A 6,706-nucleotide genomic window follows, 5' to 3' on the forward strand; every position below is an offset into this window, starting at 1 on the left:
GTGTGGGTGTCCTGTCCTATCTCTACTTTCGGCCACACCACACCACAGCCAACCAGTGGCCGCGGAAGCTGTGGGGACATTAACATTGTAGGATAGGGGAGCGAGGGGTTTATATAACATGGACAGATGATGGGGGCATCGAATAACCGTGGGGACATTGTCCCTCTGTCCCCTCAAGCTTCCGTGGCCACTGCAGCCAAGGAAAGTATGTATGTAGCACGTTATGTAGGTCAGCAGTGGGCAGAAATCCATCAATTTATTTACTGCACCCAAGAGACGACGACCAACCGAAATGACCTGGAATTCTGGAACAGGATTCATTCTCTCATTTCAAAAGGACATTTCTCAATGAGGCTATTTTTACCGTGAAAGAAATCCCGTCCTTGGAGATAATGGGCAGATTGAAGTGCTACTCTCAGGGCCAGAAAGGTAATTGATGAAACAATAAATTCGAATTGGTCAACTTTTCGGACACTTTCGCAATCGTTTAATCACCAATTTTCCCACGGAGAAAGTTAAGTGCTCCATCGTTGACCCATGTTTACGTTTGACAGGACTGACTCCAGGACAAATTAATTGCTTAACATTTCTCTAGAATGATAAGAGCATAATTGTCATTACCTAGTGAAATTCGCACAAATTTTAATAGAGCAGATGTCGATCTCGATCATCATCATCATCGACCTACTTACTTGCTGCCAAAATGCGCACAACACTTGCCGTCCTTCTCATCAGCCAAAACAACGACCAGAAGTGGTAATTCAAACGCTTGATGGAAAGAGAGAGATTAAACGTTCCTTTGAGTGCCCACTACATCTCAAATTTCCCTTCTTTATGTGGCGTGGAAATGGCACAGCATTTGCCGAGTGAAAGCTCCCTAAGCGACAGTTCCTTTGAAACCCGAAACCCCACAGTTGACAGTTTCATATTGGAAAACAATGTATTTTAAGAAACAATGTGGCCATGAAATTCACCAATTTTGGTATGAAATATATGAAAGAATCGCCCCCAAATCCTCTTATTTTGCTCACATTACTTTAAAATTATGTCCCACCTGTCATCCAAAAATTTGGAATTCACAAACTTGGAAAGACGATGCTGAGTTGATCCTACAGAATTATTATTACTACGCCAAGAAACCTCTAAGGACAACTAACTAGCATTAAAAACCTATTTATTTACTATGTGCTCTTCTCTGCGCCACCCAAATTGGTACATAAAATACAATCCTGCAACCTCCTACTCAAGAAAATCCGACCGGTTTTTGCTGGAGGCAATTAAAAGAGAATGATGGGATTTTAGCAGAGTTTCCCTCTGCAATCTAATTATACACATTATGTAGACTGGAGTTTCTCATCTCTCTGGGCTGCAATAAACAGTAAAAAAATTAAGAGAACGAAATTACGTGTTTCAAGAAGAAAATAAAAAAAACGAAAAGTTTCAAAGATTTGAAAGATATCGGATTTTAATTAAATATGTTACACGATGTCTTCTTTTTTCTGGGAGGAATAATTGTGTACATGCGTATGTACAGTCAAGAGCAAAACTTTACGACATATGGAAGAGACTTTTGGGACATGTTATTCAAATGGGGAATTAAAGGCCATAAAGTTTTGCACCGCGTACCTTTCCGAATAATTTTTTTAACGCTGTGATATAATTTTTATTGAATAAAGCGTGCAAAAGTAGGGGGTGACGTGGTAAATTATTTTTGTCGCCGAATTTTTTTCAAGGAACTACAAGGAATTGAAAGAATTAATTTTGGAAGAGACTTTTGGGACAACACATTGTGCATATGGCTGTCCCAAAAGTCTCTTCCAAAATTAATTCTTTCAATTCCTTGTAGTTCCTTGAAAAAAATTCGGCGACAAAAATAATTTACCACGTCACCCCCTACTTTTGCACGCTTTATTCAATAAAAATTATATCACAGCGTTAAAAAAATTATTCGGAAAGGTACGCGGTGCAAAACTTTATGGCCTTTAATTCCCCATTTGAATAACATGTCCCAAAAGTCTCTTCCATATGTCGTAAAGTTTTGCTCTTGACTGTATGTATGTAACTAGTACCATAATAAAAAGTGGTTCTCCACCAGCACAACATTGCGTGAATGCATATGGTCCCAGGACCTCAATTAATTAATTAAGGGTTGCAATAATTAATCCATAGATTACAATTAAAAGTTAAACATTTTACGCTCCGCACATGTTTGCATCATCATTGCAAAAAATACAAGAAAAGTTGGAAATGTTTTTATTAAGGGTGTCTGTCACTTTATATTACCATTTTGTCCGTCCATCTTTGGGCAGGATGTCTCCAGAACGCCTCAACATATTCAAACGTGGTTTTCGCTATTGTGCTTCTAATTTTTTTTTAGTTCTTGATATTAAAAAATTAGGCCCGCGGTCAAGGTCAAGGTCAAACGCCAAATTAGAATTATATGATGGTTTCTTTTTGTGCATTATAAGACTTTTTTTGCTTTTGAGAGATTTCGACGCCGTTTTATAAATCGAATGATTTTTTAAAATGCTAAATTACAAATGCAGATTTCTCGTAATCTCTAGACTCTTGATTCTAAGATTTTGTAGAATTTTGAGATATTTCGTGTCATGTCAAAAATTCATCGAGATTTTTAGCCCGAAACAGGGCTTATGTAATTATCATGCCCGTCCGTCTGTCTGTCTTTCGATAATTCTCGAAAGAGTTGACCGATTGATTTGAAATTTTTACCTTTCATTTTCATATGCTGTGTCATGTTAAAGGAAATTTCACCACTAATTCAACACGGTCAATATTTTTGACCTAGACAACAAGGTCAAAGGTCACGCATCACATAATTTTCATACGGAGTTATTACGCATTTTGCTGTATAATGCCACTTTTTCATGTTCGTTGAACACGGTTTATTATTCTTGCCCCATCACTCATCTCGTATTGTTTTCTTACGCTTCATTAAGTGTTGAGCATACAATTTCCCAGTCACTTTCTGTCTTAACAAATAGGCAAAGTTCCAGCAGATTGGGAGGAGAATAATGGCAATGAAATTTTGGGAGAATAATAATAATGTCATTTCTTATCTCTCTCTCCTCTTTCCGGTCATTAGTACGCACAAGTTGGTCTCCGTTGCACATTATTTTATTTCTCCTTTTGTATTTACTTTCGGAATTTCGTTAATGAGTTTGCCAAATGTCGAAAATGGAGCTTTTTCCCAGAAAAAGTTTGCTCTTCGGTGTCGTTTATCATTGATTGGATAGCAAAACTTTGTTTCTTTTGCCGCTGGGAATTTGCATTCTTTCAAGAAAACCTTTAATTAAGAAGAGACTTTGTTTCTAGATTCTTCTCATTTGCTGATTTAATTGTTTGCGATGAAATGAAATAGCTTTTTGTCCTCCGCACAAACAAACTTTATCGAACAAATAAATCCGTAAAGTAAACTTTGTGAGAGAGAAGGATTGACGATAAATTCCTTATTTTGCTGTAGGGTGGTATTAAAGTAGGAAATAAGTCGTGTTGCGTACTTGATACTTGTTTTGTTGGAGCAACAGTTGTAAAAATTAATGTCCAGCCATCATTATATCGACGTCGAGAACGACCACCTGTTTTGCATTCCATTCTTTGTATGTACATATTTTGTTAAGTACGGTGCAATGCTTAAAAAGAAGGATACTTTTTATGAGAAAATTAAGAAATGTGGATGAGCAGAATATGTATATGAGGCATTTGCATAGTTTTAGGATTATATGATTGTTTCTTTTCGTGAATTGTAGAATTTTTGGAATTTTGAGGGATTTCGACGTCATTTTAGAAATCGAGAGATTTTGATACAGCTAAAATAATTCATAGATTTCGTGCCTATTACCTAGTGGTTTATCTATTCTGGGATTTTTAAAAATTCGAGAGATTTCGAAGTCGTTTTATAAATCGAGTGAGTTTCAATGCCAAATTAGTATACAGATGCTTCTTTCATCTTATTTCTCTCGATCCCAAATTTTTTTTTAATTTTGAGAGATTTCTACGTTATGTTAGAAATCAAGTGATTTATAGTATTAAATACTGCGTAGGTCCGTTCTGCATGGTTAGTTTGGTTAATTGATTCTAACTTTTTAAGAATTTTTGAAAGATTTTTAAGTCATTTTAAAAATTGAGCAATTTTCATAACACGTATGATTGTTTATACTAAAAAAGTAATACATATAATTTTCATAATTTGCATACTCCCAATTTTTTACCAGATTGCTATAATACTTATATGTTTTAAATTACCATTAAAATCATCACCTAAATATCGAAGGAATACTTTATAAAAGTTATTTCCCATAGTTGTTAACAGCAAATATGCAAGTTGTACATGAGAAATTATATGAAACAATTTGTATTCCCGTACATCCCACCCACACAAAAAACAGTTACGTAATATTTCCCCCCATGCACAATTTATCACCCAGATAAACAACACCAAGTAATAAATAAGACTGAGCAAAAAAATGGTTTGATCATGTCCTATTTATTTCAAGTATTGGAATTCCTTTTGTTCGTGACACCCCGACGTCCCACTTACCACGACGACGACGAAGACCAACTTCAACAAACTCTGCCTAGCTCCTTTCTCTTTATTGGTATCGATTCTGAAGGAGAAAGTGATTTATGATGGCGTTGCGAATCGCATGACATGCCAACAAATGAAGTGAAATTAAATTGGCGAGATTGGTCTTTCTTCTGTCTGTGAAATAATAATAATACGACGGACAATCGATTAATTTCACTCGGTTGAAATTGTCAATCTCAACGGGACACGAAACTCCCAAAACCGCACAGACGGAAACTCATAATTTGTGATGGGGGGAATAATTTCGCGACTGGTCAGAGCAATCTTACTTGTGAGACAAGAACAGGGTTTCGTTGCTTGCGGGTTTGCTAAATTTTTGCACTGCAAAGCAAGAAATACAAGAAATGCGAGGTGCAAGAAACTGGGAGAAAGTGCACGAAATATGCGCCATCTAGTCACTCGTTGTATGCTACCGGCCGGAAGTAGTTTCTTGTGCCTTGCATTTTTTTGCAAATCAAAACAGCTGCAAAAAGACACTTTCCTGCGGTTATTTCTTTCACTGCAAAGCTAGAAATGTGAGGTGGAAAAAACTGCGAGAAAGTGCAAAAAACTGCGAGAAAGTGCAAAAAATATGCGCCATCTAGTCACGCGCCGAGTGAAGTATAGCGGCTGGAAATCGTTTCTTGCAGGTCAAAATATCTGCAAGAAACCACTTTCTCGCCGTTATTTGGTCATTTTCACCCGAAACACTGGGCCCTAAATTGAATTCGAAATCATGTGAAATTATTGGCATGTCACATACCTAATTTGAGTGGTGACGTGATACTCCACGAGATTGAAAATCCCACGCTAAGTGACAAACACAACTTTCCCCGGTCTATGTAACAGTAAACTGGTGAAAGTTCTAAAAAATGGAGATAAATCGTTACAAAATCACGAATTGAAGAGGTCCCAGTAGCATCGTACATTTATTATGAGTCATAACGGCTCAAAAACCTTACACACATAGTTTTCGTGGAGCGGAAATGGAGAAAGTGAAACGAGAGGAAGCCTCATTTCCTAAACTTACCCCACTTTCGTAACGTAACACAAGACAAGAAATCTTTCACATTTCCGGTAAATTTCCGACCCATTTTGAAACCTCGCCTTGCCTCATCATCCTTCCAAAAATTATGAAAGTAAATATTCCCGAATTTCGTCAACTTTTGATTTATATTTATAATTTGTCAACAACTTTTCGTTCTGGATGACGACGCCCCTTTATCATTTCGCCATCACTGCCACTGATGACGCCGTGCTTATTATGAACATATCGGGATGAGATTAACCTTTGCATATTTCATGAGATCTCCACCACCCACGATTTCCACGCCACATGCCCTCCCACACCTCGATTCTCTCTTGTTCTTCTCCCCACAAATCTCCGGTTCTCACCTCACGTTGTAATTTAGTTAGGCAACAGACCACTCTCCACATCCTCGCCACCAGTGGCCGCGGACAGAGGGGCAATGGCCCCACGGTTGTTCGATGTCTCCATCATCTGCCCATGTTATATAAACCCCTCCCTCCCCTATCCTACAATGTTAATGTCCCCATGTCCCCACGGCTTCCGCGGCCACTGCTCGCCACTCGGAACAAAAATAAATAAAACGATTTTATTACACAACTCTTGGCCGTCTTTCTGAGTGGGAGAAAGCGTTGGGAGAAAGCGCCAAGTTTTCGGGATGGTGAAAGCGGAAAGAAAACTTTGCTCAAATTGAGATTACTTTGCTGCTGGAGGTTGGTTTTACTGTAAATTGGCTACTGCAACCAGACCAGATCAGTGTTTTGTCTTCTCTCTCAGCAACCAACAATCTCATCTCGCCCACCTGTACTAACTTGAAATTATAGTGGATTTTGCATTGCCGGAGTAATTGGTTGGATTGGATGTGGGACAAGTTAAAGTAAAAAGTTTGTCGGAAAAGTTGTGAAATATTTTGAAGAAAGTGTAATCAAAAATTTTTGATGGATTTACAATTAAAGTGGATTCCATTGCCCGATTAACGAAGTGAATTGTAGATAACTTCGATTAGTTCATGTCACCGAAAAGATTTTACTTAAGGTTACATAGGATAACTATTTAATTTAGCATATATTTTTAATCTCACTCTACCCCTGTTC

This window comes from Folsomia candida, unplaced genomic scaffold (genome assembly GCF_002217175.1).
Source record: "Folsomia candida strain VU population unplaced genomic scaffold, ASM221717v1 Fcan01_Sc008, whole genome shotgun sequence".
In the NCBI taxonomy this organism is placed as follows: Eukaryota; Metazoa; Arthropoda; class Collembola; order Entomobryomorpha; family Isotomidae; genus Folsomia; species Folsomia candida.